Source organism: Myiozetetes cayanensis, unplaced genomic scaffold (assembly GCF_022539395.1).
Source record: "Myiozetetes cayanensis isolate MyiCay16 unplaced genomic scaffold, myiCay2020 scf7, whole genome shotgun sequence".
NCBI lineage: Eukaryota > Metazoa > Chordata > Aves > Passeriformes > Tyrannidae > Myiozetetes > Myiozetetes cayanensis.
In genome coordinates, this window is record NW_026087964.1 from 40,773,098 (window position 1) to 40,792,142 (window position 19,045).

The window sequence follows — 19,045 nt, forward strand, 5'->3', positions numbered from 1 at the left end:
TTTGTGCAGCACCCTATTGCCCAGCTTCAGCTTTCTCCCTCCTAGTCCTTTCTGAGCTTCCCTGACAGGCAGCTCTGCACCACTTCAGTTGCCAGATTTGAAGTTTGCAAGTTCACGGCCCCCTGGTCCAACTGGCCACGCTGTCCATCGGCGTTTCCAGCACTCTCCCACTACCATCTTCCAAAACAGTGATGCCACAAACACCACCAGAGGCAAAGGTAATGTTGCTTCTCTATGACAAATATCTCTCATTGCTATAGTGAAACAGATGCCAAATAGTACTGTTGTGGAAGATAAGTCTAGGTGTGCTGCCTTTAGCATGGTCAACCACCAGTCTTTCAAAACATTTTACTGATGCCCAAATTCTGGGGTTCTGGGATAATAAAGGTCTCATCTGCTTTCATTTTAAAAAATGCCTATTTTTAGACTTCCTTTTTCAAACAAACAAAAAAAAAACTTTGAAAAAGATAAGCCTAATAGCTAAAAAATTAAAAATTGCTAAGAGAAATTGTATTGTGATTTTAGAACATTTTCTCTTCTTAAACCAGTCACATCACTGGGGGAACAAGGGAACTGATTCTTGAATTTTCACTGTTTGTAGTTAAGAGGTTTATTTCACTAACTTTTGCAGATATGAGGAGAAAACACATTTTCATGTCCCACTTTATGGCAGATTAACTTACTATTTCTCCCTTGCCTGGTGTGTTTTGCTGCTTTTTAAGAGCACATGCACAAAATAAAACTGTTCTTCTTTTATCTGACAATATCCAGAAGCTGGACATAAAATAGACAATGTACAGAGCACCACATCTGCATGCATGTTTCAGTGCATAGAAATTTGCACTTTTAATTTTAGCCAGTCAAATGACAACTAAAAGCAATAGCCTTTCAACTTTTGCAAAAAGAGGTCCCATTTTTGTGTTTTACAGGGTGGTTAGAAAAACAAAATTTTATTGCCAGTGTAGGGGAACAATTGAGCTAATAGTGAAGCCAGCTGATGTCCCTCTTGCTTTATCTGTACTGCTTTATTCTTTGATCATAAATGTATCCTGTTAATATTTTTACGTTATTTTCTTGGTAAATTGTATGCATCATGAGATAAAAAGTATACTAGTTACTGTTTTTTCCCAATGGATTTTCCTTTCCAGTACAGTACTGTATTGTAGTTATCACCCTGAGAATTTGCCAGAATTACCTGACAGACCCACTGCGGAGCTTCAGCAGTTCTGACATTTCCACAAAAGTTCCAAGAAGAAAAAAAATCCATTATTTTTTACTTTCTAGAGTCCCAGAACCCAGCCTAGTCAGATAAAAAGAGTTGTTGCCTTATAAGACCAAAGCAAGCCTTTGAAGCATATCAAGTTTATGAAAACATTGACAAATCCAGAAGAGCGTTCTTTAGGGAAAAGCTCGAAGAAGAAAATTCCAAGTGTTTGTCGTGTTCTGTCAACTGGTGGGTTAAAGCTAACGACTGACAGGGCTGCCTGGTCGTCAAGAGATTGGGATGGAAAAACAGGGCCCCTGATGTTAATTGCTCATAATTTAAATTGCTGTGATTAGGCTTATGCTATCTTACACAGCTCCTTCCTTTTGATTAGATTTCTGCCAAGTGCTCTGACCCTCTTGTTTGTAAGTGTTACAAAGGCACCATATGCACATACTGAACATGGGTGCTGTTCATTTATGCAGAAACATTCCTCTATCACACAGTCTTATTTTGGCTACTTAGCCCTATTTCTTGAAACACTGAAGAAAGAAAGAGAAAAAGTAGTTTAATAATATATATCAATTTTCCCTTGAAAATTTCTGCTTTGTCAGAGGTAAATGCTCTTTCAACTTCCAACTTGTTTTTTTTTTAAGAGAATATACTGTTACATTTTACAGAGCAGGAAGAAATATAAAACAAATACTTTTACAACAGAAAAAATTTCATGATTTAAGCTTATTGAGAAGGTTTTGATGCAAATTCTGTGTTAAATGCCCAGTATAGAAGCTATATATTGAAACTGCATTACATTATGACATGCAACCTACTCTATCAAAACATCTACATATTTTTAAAATGTATGTACTTGTAGGGAAATAATTAGGAATGGTTCACCCCTTTACAGCAATTTGGGACTTGGATGGGAGGTCATCTCTTCAGGATCCTCAATAACAGACTCAGAAAGAGCCAGGAGACCACGGGCCTCCTCTATTTTGGTGTCCCATGTATCATGCAACAAAACTAAGTCATTATCTGGTAACAACAAAGAATAATAAAGTTCAATTTGCTGCTGCCTTGGAAGGCTTTGAGGAACCTGCTCAAGCAACCTCTCACAGGCAGCTTTCCCCACAGTCACTCATCAGGCACACGAAGCAAACACAGCAGGGAGAGTAATAAGGACACATATATCCTCTCTCATGTTAAAACAGGTAGTGGATGTGGGAGAAGCCAACAGTGGTGGTCTGGGCTGCACATGCAAGCATTTGGGTAGATGGAACAGGGTGCAGCCTTGTCTGCTCTTGACACTAGCTGGCCAGTGCTGCCACTGAGAAGCTGTGGGCTTGGATGGGCCCCCGGCAGCAGCACCTTCCTTCCTGCCCACTGCTGGGGGTATGACTACTGCCGTGGCTCTGGCGTTGTCCTGGAGGCACAGCAGCAGGGCTGGAGGGAAGACAAAGGCAGAGGGTGGCTGGAGAGAGGCTGGCAGTGGCAGGAGGTGTGGGCTGGCTGTGGTGGCATTGTCTGGTTGCAGCTGTGTGTGTATATATGTGTCCCCATGGAGAGGGTGTGTGCATATACAGGGGCATGTAAGAGGTGGTGTTGGCCATGTGCTGGGGAGCCACATTTTCAGCATTCTTGTCCCGAAGGCTGTGAGAAAGCAAAGATCTTAGGAAAGCCTAGGTGCTTCCCAGACATCCACATGAAAGGGAAAGGGCCTGTGCCTCTCAACTAAAACCCAGCACTCCTGCCCCAAAAGAGGTACTTGCGTTTCTCAGCCCAACTAGCTTGGCATCCCCCATCTTTCCTGGCCAGCTCAGCAGGGCTGGGCACCCCTCTAAGAGCCCATTCCTGGGGAACAAGACTGTTAGTCCCTCCTCTGCCTGTAGGCATTTTTCCCTGCCTCTTGGAAAATGAAACCATCAAGAGACTTTCAACCATTTCCTGACCTAATACAGCTTTCACAGAATTTTCAACAGCTGGCAAGGGCAAGACGGTAGCTCTCTGTGCAACCCTGTGCATTAATCATGATCATTCCTCATTAGGACTGTAGTAGTATCAAAAAGCCCAGGCACAATTTTTCTATGTTTAGTGGCTAAAGCACACATAAGAACACATGGGCCTTCCCCCAATAACTCTGCAATCTAGCTTCAAACAAGACACAACAAATACTGGAAAATTAGTACAACACTGCAAAAAATACAGAATCGGTGATAATGAGCAATGCAGGTGTGTTTGAAGAAATTACTTTTTTTTTCAGATTAAAAACCTCAAAACTCTCAGTCATCCAACTGAGAAATTCAAAGCACACATCAGGGCATCTGCTTGTCTGTTCTGAAGTTTTCATTTCACCCCAGTGTAATTAAACAGCACTGTGTTTATTTGTCACGTGGTCTGTGACAGGAAAATATTCTTTCACTCATATAAAAGCCATTCTGCCCATTCCTTGAGGCAGTATTCTTTTCTTGTCCTGTTCAGTTCAGTTTTAGGTGGATAAAGTTGATTTACACCTTGTTAGCAAGTACTTTTTACCCAGCAGCCAGAAGAAAGGCCTTGACTGCACAAATGGTATCTTGTCCTTATCTGTGTCTGCTGCTGACAAATACTGTGTTTAGATGAGAGTTTAGCATTTTTAGCAAATACTTTTCTGCCAGGTCAGTTTGCCACTACTGAGGGGACACTGATGACAGCAAGTCATGTACATGGCCATACGTTCACTGGTCATCCATTACAACTGATGTTACAGTCCCTAACCTGGTCCAAGTCCCTTAAGCGTTCTTTTCCTGGAGGCTGAAGAAAATTTTCAGATACCTTAGTCTGTCTACTCATTAAAACAGGGTTTTGGTGTCCTCTCCCCACTGCCAGCACCCGCAATATTCTCCCTTGCTCCTCTGTCACACAGCAGCCCTCAGTGCTTGCCCTTACGCTGTGTACCCAGCCTTTATGGCCAGGGTTCCTCAGGGTTACTGCACCCCCTTCTGCACACACAGCACCATGCTGCTGTGGTATTTGCCTCTACACATTGTATTTCTCTGTGGCCACCACACTTCCCTGTACACATTGCTTTTGTTCTTCCTTCTCTCAAACCTTGCATCACGGGCTGCAGCACCCACGTAGCAGCATCTTACAGTACTGTCCTTAGCTGTAATTTGGAAAGGAGTATGCTAATACAATATGATGAAACATGGCAAATAATCTGCTGTCTTTGAAATAAAACAAATTTCATTCTTAAGACCCAGTAGCCTTCCTTGTAGCTGGTCCCTATCTTGCTACAGAGTCAGAATATTATGGTGTACAATGTTGGGAAAAGCAGGATCTAAACTATCCCAAGCAATTTGCAGTTTCATTGCATAGTAACAAGAGAAATCAGAATCAATTAGCAAGATATGAATGCATTTTCAGAATCCACAAGTTTTCTATTACTTGCTAGCTGGTAAACAAATAAATAATGCAGTGTGAATTGAAACACATCTCTGCTTGACCTGTATAATGTAATTGTAATTTAATTCAACCGTAATGAGATTAGAGTTTACAGATGTGTGATGAGTATCGTCGTAAAGGTACTTACCACACATTTGAACTACAAAAGCAAGTCTCTGTTTTACCGTATTTGCTGACTTAGACTGTCAACATTTTTACTTGACTCTGCAAAAGTGTTTTCTTTTCCCTTGTTCTCTCAATTTGATCCCTGTGACGTTCAAAGATATGAGGATCAGGAGCTACTTGCCTCATAATTTTTCTGACAGAAACAGCAAAAGGAGCTGAGGAAGCAAAATGGCAGCTGGACATCTAGATGGCTTTGAAGTTTCTGCTAGGTGCAGCTGTATCTTTCGATACTAAATCCTTCTAAAAGTGTACATCTTTCCCCAGGGGAATGGTGACTTGCATTCTCTGTTTCTCCCTTAGAGGAACATAAAGTGCCATACAGTTCTTTAAGGCAGATAGTAAAACTGTAGCATATTCCTCGGGAGAAAAATGCAAAGGCACATCACTCATAGGGCTCAAGGTGTGCATGGCAAAAGCCAGTATACATCCCCTTGAGTTTTTTAATTTTTATGGAAAAGTTGAAGACATTTACAGAATTGGAAGATTTTGGAGGAAAAACAAGAACTAAACACCATATTTGATAATGATCTTTTCTGAAGCAAATCAGTTTGGAATCAGAAATACTACCTTCAGACTTTGTGAGCGTTCAAAGTCCACTTTTCAGCCTTTTTGTGTGAGTTATACCACAGGCTTTATGGTATACCTGTACAGACACCCATTTAGAGTAGCTGAAAGATCAGACCCAGATCTTTTTGATTAAGTCTAAAAGACATTTTGTTTAGGCCACAGCTTGCTAATTTTGTTGCAGTGATTTTGTGCCCATATATTGAAGAAAAAGAGAATTTGCTGCCACAGGAGGCCCAGAGAGGCAGTGAAATACCTATCTATGAAGATATTCACAATTCAGCTGCACTCAGCCCTGAGCAACCTGATGTCCTTCACTCTGTTTTGCACTGGAGGTTGGTCCAGGTAATGACAAGGTCCCTTTTGGCTGAAGGTATCCTATAACTGTAAGTCTCTAGAATACACCATCATCCTTCTTGGTCAGTCACCCTGAAGGAATTCATTAGCTGTACCCATCATATATCACTGCCTTCAAAATTGCATATTCTTGGTGTACCTGCAAGCTTCTAAGCAGTTTCCAGGCAAGAGGGGCAGAGGGAATTTAACAACACATCTAGCAACTCACAGGATAGAAGGGGTGGTGAGGGTGAAGAGAAGAAAACCCATTTGGCTCCTGTTCAACGTGAAGTTATAATATTTTGAATTGGTTTCAGGAAAATGATTTATTATCACCAGAGGAGCAATGGAAATTAGTTAATTTACGTATTGCTTGCAAATGTTTTTTTTAATGAATTGTAAGTTTATAGCAATACTAGAAACATTTAACATTTTGTTCACAGAAGTGTAGTTAGTAAAGAATTTTCTTTTCTTGAAAAACTTTACTGCAATTTTTATCATGGCAGTTTAATCAGCTCCTCAGAAAAACAAAGTAGGGAACAGCTTTACAGTGATCATTACCGAGATAGCTGTTGCAGTACAATGTTTTCCTTTAGGTACAATGAATAGAACGCTTCCTGTCCTTGCACATCTAACATAAAGAAATGGTCCTTCAGCCATCATTCTAATGCCTCCATCGCAGGGGGGGGGGTGGGTGGGGGACGGCGAAGAGGAAAAGCTTGTTATCTCTCTCACGCTGCCTTACCTTTTCCTAGTTACTTAATTACCTATTATCTTAATCACGCCACCTCCAGTGCTGGGCTTGCCGCGCCAGCACGCCCGGTGCGCTCCCCGTAAGGGGGCACCCTTGATTGCGGCCAGAGGGACACCGACGGGCTGCTCCGAGGTGCTTAACTCAAGCACTCTGTCGGCAGCGAAGCTGTGGTGTTCTGTGGTACCTGCATAAAGCTGGGGAAAGAGATGTTGGGCACTGGTATCGCTACCCACTTCAACGTTGCAACATCTATGCTCAGCATCCATCATCGAACCGTTCCTTTCTAAATGGGAAAAACCGTGGCTACTGTTGCATGTTTGCTCCTGAAGAAGAAATGGGAAAGAGCCACCTGTTTAAAACCTACAGCCAAATCTCTGCAAAGTCAGAAGTTTTAATTGGATTCAAAAATTGGCTGACATGGGATAGCAACTAACAGAAGCAAAGAATGGCTTCAGGCTTTTGCATAGTGCCTTGCTCAGATCTGGGTCCCAGCTGTTTAACACTGGCTGCATCTGAACAAAGTAGCTACTGCCCATCAACCACCATGGCACAAGGTCTTGATCTGCAAATCATCCAGGGCAGGCATCGAACAGAACATCTTGCAGCTCCCTTCCAGCTACGGTGTTTCTCCCCACATGGACCAGAGCATGGAAGGGGAAGGGAGACAGTGCATGTTTGCCTCTTTACCTTCGTTTCAGGGTGCACTCAGTGCATACACACATCTGTAAGCCGGGAGGTGCTGTTGAGTCCTGAAGTGTAGGCCCAGAAACCTCCAGGTCAGAGGAAAATTAACACCCAGGCTAATTTGAGCCAAGCTCAGATGAAGAACAAGATTCTTACTGCAAGGACATGTGCCTCTGATCTAACACAGAAGCTCAGTCAGCTTTAGCTATGATGGAGACTGATTTACAGCTCTAAGTCAATTCCCTCCTTCCTTAGGGGCTCAAGGAAAGTTTTATTAACTCTAGAAGGAAGACAAATACCAGCTACAATTCTCATTTTCTAGGGAAGGAAACAGAAACAAGGACTTAAACCCTCTTCTGAGTTTGCATTTACCTAGGACTAAAAGATTATGCTGGACTCATATCTGTGATTATAAAGTGTCTGCTTGAAATTCGTAGGCTCTGTGTATTTATGGCTGTATCTATGTTCAGGACACAGTTACAAGAAAAAAAAAAGAAAAAGAAAAAAGGGGAAAAAAAGAAAAAAGAAAAAATTAAAAAAGAAAAAAGGTAAAAAAAAAAAAGAAAAAAAGAGACAACTCTCTTCCCCTTACTTTACTCAGCATTTAATTTTTCAGGATAATAGTTCCAATTATAAAGACTAAGTAGTCTCAACTAATTTCTTAGCTTAAATCTTCATATATAACAACACTGACCTGTTTCCTCTTAAAGTATCTTATACATAAGGTTACTGTCACCTCTAGGTATAACAAATCAGTCTAGACCTTTTTTTTTTTTTTTTGATAGCATGGGTATTTTCATTTCAGATTGCAACATATGAAAATGCATGCAAAGCACCATGGCTGTGAATTGATGCGTATGGAAATGGTTCTTGATCTCATCACAGTCTGGGCTGTTGCCAAGATTGTGCTTGTTCAGTGGAAGCAAAACCACTGATGGTCCTACAACGTGAATAGCTTGTTAGAAAGAGCAATTTTGGAGCTGTAGTCATTAGGACAGGATTTGTCACGGGTTACAGCTGGGAGTCATGACATGGTCTTCAGGGTTTACATCTAGCAAGACAACTGAGCCTCTGTGGAAAGCAGCAAGCCATGGCTTTTGGTCAGGTGGAAAATAGCTTTTATATAGGAAAAAAACTTGTATTTCATTTTCTGTGTGTGCATACTGATGCTGTTGTCAGCCTTCAGTAGGTTAAAGCTTTTAAGGAAAAGACTTGTAGTTTTCAAAAAACTGCCTAATAATGGGCTAGGTAAGAGAACAAAGTCACTACCCTTATCTAGATGAAGTACTGCTACGGAAAGCTTACTGAAGGAATTGAAGGCCCCTATTCATCAAGTTACTCAGGCACATGCCTAATTTGAGAGAAAGCTTGTTTTGTGGTTAAGGTGCTAAAACTGGGGCTTATGGTGCTTCAGCTCACTTCCTTCTCACTACCACAGACTTATCTGCAAGCCTGAGAAAACTAGAGTAGCGTGTTTTCCACCTCTGACCTCCCTATTCAGTAGTTTATAAAAAAAAAGTAAGACATCTTAGAAAGGACCAGTCCTTAAAAAGCAATTTTTTGGTGAATTTGAAGGAAATGTTAAACAAGTAATGGAGATTACACAGGTATTTACAAACATGCAGAATTTTAAGCACACAAGCAGCTTCTTTGTTCTTCCACCTTTATCAGATCAGGAGAGTCCTAAGCCAATCTGAAGACTGAAATGCAGTTTTTGGTACCTGAACTTCCTAAAAACAGTGACATCAGTAACTTTCATCATCAATACTATGTCTTTCGGTAATTTCTCTTCAGATTCTGAAGCATCATACTCCCTGATTTGACAGGTCTGCTAAACTCAAAAGCATGAAACCTTGATACAATTTACAGAAACCATTTTAGTACAGGATATAAAACTAGCCTGACCTATGACAGCTTTACTGTCAGTGGATTTTCATGGTGACATAAAATTGCAATTCAGAGATTGTGAAACAGGCTCTTCAGCTATACTTTACAGAGTTAAGAACAGGGACAAAGCATTCACCATGGCAACATATACACCAATGAAGTCATAGACAGTGCAGCTCATTGAGGATTTTAGCTTCATGTCACTATTATTACAAACACACACTCCTAAACCTGAGAATGCATCATATAATCATACACAATACTACTTTAGCATTATGTTCTCTTTAACTTCTCTGCTAGACCTGTCTGCTGTGTGGTTGAATCATTTTAGGTTCATGTTAGCATCTCGGTTCAGAGTTTTTCAAGTATTTTTTTTCCTATCAGTTTTGGCCTTGCTGATTTTGACAGACATTTAGAATAAACAACACAACACTGAAGTGGCTGAAGTCACTAAGGCTGTCCATATCTTTGTTTTCCATTGAAAATATTTTGCAAAAAACTGGTGTCATATCAGTGCTGGAACACACTCAACAAACAAACAACTCACTGCCTGCCTGGGAAAGCCTATGGGATTCTAAAAAGCATGTACTCTGTGTTGCCTTGGCATTATCCTCCTTAGCAGTACTTAACTTAAAGTTAGTTAGTGTGTACCTCAGAGAATTAACCACTGTCAAAAGAAAAAAAAGCCTCTAGCATGTAATTCCTATAGTCCTATTACTTGTGTAACTCAGTCTTCAGCAATTGAAGCTTCATTCCCAACGATTAGTTTACAGGAGCCAGTAAGACCAAAGAGGTGATCTAGGCACTATGGGAAAAACATACTTTTAAATGTCTTTGGTATCATTTAGGGAGGATCCAGTAAAACTATAACCATCACAACACTTTAATAAGACTTTGTGATAGGTTTTGTGTGTTTGCTGTGCATTTAAAAATAAAATACCTGCACCAGACACACGTTGGAGCCTCAATTTTGAGTGCATAGCTGCGTGACAGCAGCAACAGACTCGTTCTCCAGCAAAAGAGGAACCAAAGCAGAGCCTCCCTCAGTAAAAATAGTAGCACCAGAAACTGAAGTTCACTTTGCACTGAGTTTTGGCAGTTCTGCTTCACGGTCTATTTAGCTGGGGGAGTAATGTCTCCTCACATTTACCATCTATCTATATGTGAAGTTACTTTACAACAGCAAACACTGCTCACAGTGGGTCAATTCCAGTAGATGGTTTATTGCATTTATTCCACATTAATTAACTTAGGAGTGGTTGTCACCAAAACAACTTCTAAGTTAGTGTGTTAAGTAGTAACTGCTCTCATGTTTCATATCCGGATACTCTTGTATAGTTTTCTAACACACTGTTGATCCCTTTATATGAGCTTGCTTTCTTCAAAAGCATGCCATATAGCAATGCTAAGGTTACAAATTTCTACCAGTATAGTAATTGCCAAAATCTGATCCACTGTATTTCAAAGACTAGCAAATAGGACAAGCATTAAGAAACAAAGTTGAATGATTAATGAGATAAATGAAAAATAACTAGTATACATTTTTTCATCAGATAAGGAAACCTTCAGATTCAGGAGCAGAAAATGTAAAGATGGTTGCATTTAGGACTTAAACAACTTAGTTAATGTATACAGGAAATTGTCCATTTGAGATGAAAACAAGCAGAAAAAAAATAAAAATATACTACTCCCCTAAGTACAGGCAGGTCTAGACTTCTGCATTACAGTTCTTCCAGGTGGCAGTTATTATGTTTGCATTCATGTGCATATAATTTTTGTTTGATTTGGTAGGAGACATTTAAATAAGTCAAAATTTGAAAAACAACCACATACTCACTAAAGAGAAAACAGCCCTCTACTTCTGCTTGCTTACACGTTTTTCTTACTTGCCATCCAGCTTTTGACTACTTCTTTTATGCCAGTACAGTTCACATACAGGTTACACACAATAGTGTCTAATACTGAAAGAGAAGAAACCAAACACTTTCTCCTGCCTGTAACAACATCCTTGCATCTTTAGGAGCAGAAGAGAATGGAAATCAGATGAAGAGGTAGAACACACTAGTTTCAATGGGTCGGGGGGAAGCTAAGGCTCCTTTTCTCTGGTCAAAAACTGCTTTCTTTTTTATTTTCTGCCCCAGGAGCTCAACGAAGCAAGTAACCAGCCCTCCATATAATGGCTTGGGTGGCAGCAACAGCTGGCAAACCTTCCTGTAGGATTCTCTGAGGTCATGGTGGGTCTCTGCCTCTATATACACCTCTGGGTAGTCATGCTATTCTCAGACGTAGTAAGAGCCCAGAGAGAATTGCACAGTCCTGTTAGTAGAAGTAAAGCAAAGGATTGCAATGGTTGACTCCCACCCTCCCCTTCAAAGTGCTTTGCAAACATGTAAAAAAATAATAGCTTGGTTTCTTTTTAAAAGAAAAAGGAAATGAAGGTCAAAGGGAGCATAAAATCAGCCCTAAATGGAAAGGGCATTCATTAGCTTTCTCAAAAAGAACAAAAAATAAAAAGCAGCAACTACTTACTAGATGCAAGAGAAACAGCAACAGCCTGTACCTTCCAAAAGAGCCTTATCCAGGCTTATCGAGAATGTAAAACATCTCCTGAAAAAAAAGGCATGCTGGGGAAGGCTCCTATTTCAAAGAGGCCAGAGCAAAAAAAGTTGCAGCAAAGCAACCAAGGCTCAGCTGTGGATAATTTTGGCAAGAGGGAAGGGATTGCCCTTCACCAGATGGCCACATATAAAAGTAACATGGATGTGAGCCTAGCACAGAGGGGAGGTAGAGAAAGGGGGGGAGGGGGAAAAAAAAAAAAAAAAAAAAAAAAGAAGAAGGAGTGAGAAGGCAGCCATTCTGACAGTTTGGGATTAACTTCCATATGATGAGGAAGCAGATTAGAGAAAAGGAGTTTTGCTCAGTTGCTATTTGAGATTTTACAAAATAAACATGGAGTCTGTCCTAATTCACTTTGTAAAAACCTGATTTTCAATAGGTTTGCATCTGTGTTCAAAAAATGCTCTCATTTCTCCATTTTGCTCATAAATTTTGCAGTTATTGAGGTGCAGGCAATTATATGCTTGCAACTGTGTTATGTACTCTGGGATGTGGAATGGCAACAAAGAATAGTAGTCAGAGAATTACCGTCCTTGAAAAAGCATTCTGTCCTGTCCTAGGCTATCCTATCCATTTTTCTCAACATAAAGGCAGGAGTCTAACATATCAGATGGGGAAGGAAGGAAAAAGCTTATTAGCATTCTGACTCTGTGTGTTCCCAAAGGGAAATTCTGACAGTCAGGTACTCAGCTGATTCTTATAATGCCATTTACTTGCCACTGGAAGCTATCCACTGGTGACAATTAAATATGATTTATGTTAACAAGGTTGTTCTCCCCTAGCATAATAGACATCTTAAATATTTAAGACAGAAAGTTAGATCAAAAACAAAAGCCTTACTTCTCGTACCAGAGGTGGTTGCCCGTTTTACTGATTATATACCTTGTATCGTGGCAGTCATGGAAAAAGAACTTACACGGGAATATAGCTGAAAAATGAAATAGCATAGTTATGACAGCATTGATTTCCTACCTAAGTAATGAGGGAAATCTTGAAAATAAAGTTGGTTAATTTACTTAAATTAGAAAGTCCTGTCAATTTTCAAGGTACTGGCAAATATAAGCATATTAACTAAACCTTAAAAAAACCAAACAGCCTGATTTTTTATTTCTTCAGTGTGTATGTTTTGGGGTATTTGAATACGCCTACATCAGAAGAAACTAGATTATCAGGGAGCCAGTCAGCTTGTGTTGCCAAGTTAACAAGTTCTGGTATGGTCAATCTCTTACAATAAATATAATTGTTACACAGATATTTTCTTTATGTATACAGTTTTCACCATATGCTAAAACATGGAAAGGATGGTGGGATAATTCTGCTGAATTTGCTGGCGATAGGCACTCTTACTTCTTTAGACTGCAGGGGTTGTTGTGAGGGAAGCAGAGGACAGATGGATGTTTTTCAGTTGGTGCTTGTATGACCTATCTAATCTTCATAATTAGAAAATGGGAAAGTTGTCTATGATGCTGATGTTGACTTCACTTCTAGGTCTCTTTGAGCTCATTTAAAGTATGGTAATGAGAAAAACATTTTACCTTTGGGCAGCAATCTAATTTGTCAGGAAATTCCTCTTGCTATGATGGGTGGATGAGGAAAATTTGGAATAATATGATCCAGATGTTAAAGCTCCCACTTAGCAGCGATGCAGATGTATTATTTTATGGAATTGTCCAGATGGTGATCTTCCAGTATTAATAATAAATCAATACTGGGTTTTGCATCTGTATGACTTGATTCCTATCTTTGTTCTCATTTACATGACAAAATACTCATGCATTTTATGTGGAGGCTAATAGTATTAAAATTAACAATCTGGAAGACATAAAAATCAATGAGGAAAGTTGAAAAAAACTACTGCTAATAACATATACCAATTGATCTGATAACAGCATCACACAAGAGAGAGCTGTGCTACCACTTTTAAATTAATTATCATTTCATTTTGCAGCTAACATGGTAACAAAGTTCTGTTGAGGATATGTATTAGAAAGTACCCATGTTATTGAATATGTGTGCCCATTCAGTTTTGGCTTTGACACTCAAATTCAGACTTTACTTTCAGTCTACTGGAAAAAAGCAACCCATAGTGCATAGAGACAGTGGAGAGGGATCATGTTGGACAGTAGCAAGGCAGGCAGGCAACAGGGAGCTTTCAGTGGCCTCTGGTAAAGGCTGGGGCCCTCAGGTTCCTCATTCAGGGATGTGTAGAGGCCACTGACCTGTGCATGCCAGAAGGGCTGCATGGCATGGAAGGAGCTCTGTCACTTTTATGGTCACAGACAGCCCTGAAGTCAGAGCTGCAGGGTGGAGAAATGCATAACATTGATCTAATGATGCTGTGTCATTATCTTCTATAGGTTAATCTTCTGTTAATTTATTTAAACTTATATTGTGAAATACCAGTTTGCTCAATAGTTTCATGCTTTCTGGGGCTTGGGGGGATTTTTTAAAGTGTTTCTCTTTTTCTCTCAAGAGAGGAAGAAAAATTCAGTTCTCCTTCAGCTGAAATCTGCAGCAAAACTGTGTCAAGTTTCACAGGGAGTAATGCACATTCCTTCAGAATTCTACTTTTTGAATTAAGGAAAGAGATTAATCTTTCATAGAAATAGCCTTTTACTCTAGGTGAATTGTGCTTTTTGTTTGCTTTTAAAAAATCCCCCTGCACCAAACCAAACATAAATTTTAAAAACATCTGCCTTCATAGTTTTTTTATTATTATTATCTTTAGTAACTTATATGTAAAAAATGTAGGAGTTAACTCTACAAACACATACTAAAGTCAGTCTTGCATCATCTTTGTCATCATCAGGCTTCCACAATCCCAAATCCATGGTTTATTAATGTGATCATAGAGAGAATTCACATTACAGGGCTTTTGACTCTTCAGTGGGTGTCAAATATTTGTTTATTGGAAAAGAAGTAGAATATTTAATCACTGTTGGCAACTCAAGCAAATATATGTATTGAGTTTGATATAATTTCATTTAGAAAAAAAGAGTTTAAAAGTTGAAGCTACAGCATTCTGTGCTGAAGAAAGAGTTGTTTAAAAAAATCCTTTAGTAGTGTGGTTATCTACTTAAGTGGCATCCCAAAGCAGTGCAGCCAAATGTACCTTTCTGAAAGTTCAAAAGAGCAGCTCTAAGGCTTAGAGGGCAAACTGCCTCCACCAGTTTCAGAAAACTTGCTCCCAAAGCTTTAGCCCTGTGGTCACCATATGTGTTTTGAGTCTCAAAACAAACTTCAATTTTTTTTTTTGATAGTGTTAATTCTATCCATAGACAATTTAGTTTTCTAAGGATAGGATGTGAGGGGTCTGATGAGTTGTATCTCAGTGTAATAACCATTTACTACATTTGGTTCACTGATTATTTAGAGGATGCAAGGCAGAGTAACATTCTAGAGTCAAAGGCTCTCCTGTATCAGATGCTGTAAAAGTAGCATTTTATGTCTGAGTTTTACAGTTTGACAATCTGTTAATCAAACCTTACCAGGCAAAATGGAACCATAGGATGTTATTACTTTGAAATAACTGTCTCAGTTTTGCCAGCAGTTAGTCACACTGCTGCAGGTGTGGGTTGTTTGTCTCACCATCAGCCTTTGCTAGTGGAGATCCCTGTCCCTGTGAGAAGTGCTCTCGGTTACTACAATCACATCACTTTCAGAGCAACCCACAAGCCCCTCTTGGGAAGAGCACCACAGTATGTCCTCTTTTTTGCATTAGGGGTTTCTTTTAGTTTCATTTGTCAAAGGAAAGGAGAAGAGCAAATAAGAATTTCCCTGAAACAAATTACAAAAAAGGCCATTAGCCGTTGAATTGGAAGAAATCTTCCAGCTACAGTATGGATAAGTTCTTCTAAATATGTGCTTACTAAATGTGACATGCAAATGAAAAAGACTTAAAGAAAACTTAAAATTAAATTTGTTCTATCAGTTCCATCTTTGGTTTTCATTCTGCAGACTCTCACCATCAGCAGTCATCTCAGGTGTTAATGAGCCTGCAGAGCTCAATTTAGTGTATATATACATACCAAATAGTCTGAAATTATTCCTTAGAGGCCTCTCTGCATCCCTAAAGAGAGATGTGTATTCTTCCTTCTGCAGTATTCTGAAACTCTGCCTCTCCACTCTGAGCTCACAATTATTAATGGTGCAGAGATTGCTTCTGCTAAATTTTAAGTGGTTTAGATAAATTTCATCGTGGTATACTGACTTGACTACATCTAACTTATCTCAGTTGTTTTTTACCTCTTCTTGTCATGCTCTGTCCTGTGTCTCCCTCCTCCACAATACTGAACTATTAGTTTTAATAATGTTAGCAATCTCTTCACAATTGCCATTTCTTGTGAAGACTGAAGCAAAACAAAGATGGGTTTGATAGGGTTTTTTCCAGTACTTTTTCCTGTATGATATATTTTTATTGACTTTCAAGTAAGGGAGAAATACAGAAGTGTAAAACTTCTGTTAAATTTATATAAATATTTCAGCAGAAGCTACACATGCAGCATTTTGTGCTGTTCTGCAAAATACACCAGTTCTTGAGGGGTCTTCCTCTTTTTTCTATCCGCAAGTTGGTCTAAAAAAGGTTCCTCCTGTTCTATAAACTGAGTTATGCAACTGGAATTGGGGGTTATCTAACCATAATGTTTATTAGTTAATTTATTCTTTAGGTAGGTAACTTCAGGTACAATTGGAATTGGCAACTGTTATGATTTTCTATTTGATAGATTTTACTTTGTATGTATGTAGTCTAGGCTGGTCTCTTCACCACCCACCTCTACATATGAAACCCTTTTACATTATGGAGCTGTAGGTCCTCTTACCTGGGTTTTTTTATTGCTGATCTGAATTTTGATATTTAACCATTTTACAACTTGTGTTTGTGATGTGAAGAGAGAAGGGGAAAACCCTTAAACTTTGTACAGCCACTGTGTTCACTCATTTAATTCCGTAACTTCTGAGCTAGTCCCCAGTTCTCTGTTTATGCACCTGAAGGAGATGAGACATAAAAAGGCTTGATATAATGGTTAAAAATAAATAAGTACATTCATATCAAAACCACATTATAATTCTTTCTTATAATCATGATTTCCCGCTCTAGCAGGCTATACTGTTGCTTAGGGGGCGGTCTCTTTTCATTTGACTATTGCCAAAGACAAAGATTTTTACTCCAGTGAGCTCCTGCTACCTTCGAATTGCAGGTTTAGTTTTATCTTCTTTTGCAGCAGCAAATGTCCTCATACCTAAAGTATGAATATGCTTGACATCCAGCAGCGTTGAAAGCAGGTTATGAACTGCTTTTGGAGCCACAGCTACTCAGCTTTGCTATAGGTAGGCCAAGCTGACACCTTTTCTTACAGAAAGGGACTTTGTTTAGTCTTATTATACAGAACAGTTAGATGTATTTCATTGTTTTGCAGAAGCAAAACCATCAGCCAAATCCCAGTAAGGTGTAACATGCCAGTCAAAGAAATGTTAAGTTTCTCTATCTCACAGAGCCCCGTGTCCTCCTGAATAAAATTCCTCAGAATAAAATTTTTCTAAAATGCAGCAAGTGGTGTTTAATTCCCTACCCTCAAGCCCCTCAGCCCAATAGAGTCTGCAAAAATGTTGGCATCTCATGTCAACTCTCTGAGACTGTGTGTGTTATGTGTAACAGGTCTTGGGAGACTGAAACCTGGCTACCAAATACTCATTAAACTGGAGCTTTTCGATACCAGAAAAGACTTGTCATTTCTGCTGCTAGAGGACACAAAGTGAGAACCTCCAAATTAGAGCTAACAAATTTTGTAGTTATATCTTCAAAATACATTTGTTGGGGAATTAAGCTGGTTAAATAAAATACTTCAACAGAATAAAGCTGAACAGTATTAGTAACACGTCTGTTAAGTTTCTGCCAAGAATTTTTCATCAAAGCTGTGTACTTTTGTATTAATTGACTATACAATATATGGGCAATAAATCTCACACTTAAAGGAACAGCTGATTTATGTAGTGCAATATCTGCAATACGTGCAAGAAGTGTTGGACTTACAGAAGGTGCATTATGAGGCTGATCTACACGCTCTTGAGGAATCCCTGTAATTTCTGGTCAGATGGCACACCAAACTCAGTCCAGTACAGTAGCTCTGAGCGGGCTGCTAGTCAGATAGAAATCCTGGACAAACATAAAGAAAATTCAAATTCTACCCAGGCAAAAGTTTTGGTTTTTTGGTGAAGAACAGATTCACACGAGTCATCTTTTGTGGTTTTATGACAGAAAAGAGTCTGATGACTCTGTGGATTTTGCTGCAACACTGTTTTTTATGCGTTGTACTGTGGTACTGATAGGAAGTGACTTGGCAGAGACTTATTCTGACTACATGGCTTCCACCATTGCTATAAGTGCCAGGGTACATTGCCCCAAACACCACTTCCAAGGACTGAAAGTGAGCCCTTGAATCTTTTGTGCCCCTGAGTTGACAAGAACCCAGAGCAAGATTACTGGATACTTTTGCCGTAAACAACCTCTCTTTTCATTAAGAAGAGCCATTCTTGTGCCATAGACCAACTGCTGAACTCCCTCATCAATCTTATGATTAGGAGAACACGCTTAAGGTAGGAGCTATTTTCATAGGCCAGGCGTATGTTTCCAACAGGCAGATCCCTATGAGAAAGAGACTACATAATTTTCCTAATTGCCATTCCTTCCCCAAAGTCTGTGAAAGATTCTTCTTGTCCGTTCCATTTTATAGCTCCTATGTTCCCCTTTCAAATAAGAGAATTTTGCTGACATAATCACCTTATGTCTAGTTACTTAATATCAAGCAGACAATTGCTAAAGTTCTTGCATCATCAATAAGATTTTAATTCCTTGGTAGCTGTGCATTCTGGCCCTAGTAAACCAAGACAGCTGTAGCCATTTTCATGCTGTCCTTATCTTTGATGGCAGTTAAAATGTGTTTATGCACCCTTGACTCTAAGCAAATATTTTGTTGGGTTTTGGCTCCTTTTTATCCTGTAAATTTGATCCTGACAGTTTTACATTAGTGGCATACCAACAAGAAATTTGTCCAATGGCATCCATGCAGTCTGTTGGCAGAAAGTCTTTGTGGATATAAACAAAGAAAGAATCACTGAAAATACCTAACAGCTGTCGTGTAATCATGGATATCCTTTCCATGTAACTGGAAAACTATTGTTTTCTCTTCCTTTATGCTGCATTAAAAAATAATACTGACAATAAATACCAAGAAAAAAGGGAACCAAAACCATGTTTGGAAACAGTACAGCACAAAGGTAAAAATAGGAACACAAACTATTTTTCAGTTCTGTGACACAAGTTGAGGCCATGAAGACTTTTGGCAGACAAGCTGATGCAAGAGTGGCTGTAATCTTACAGTTTTGTGCCTAAGTCC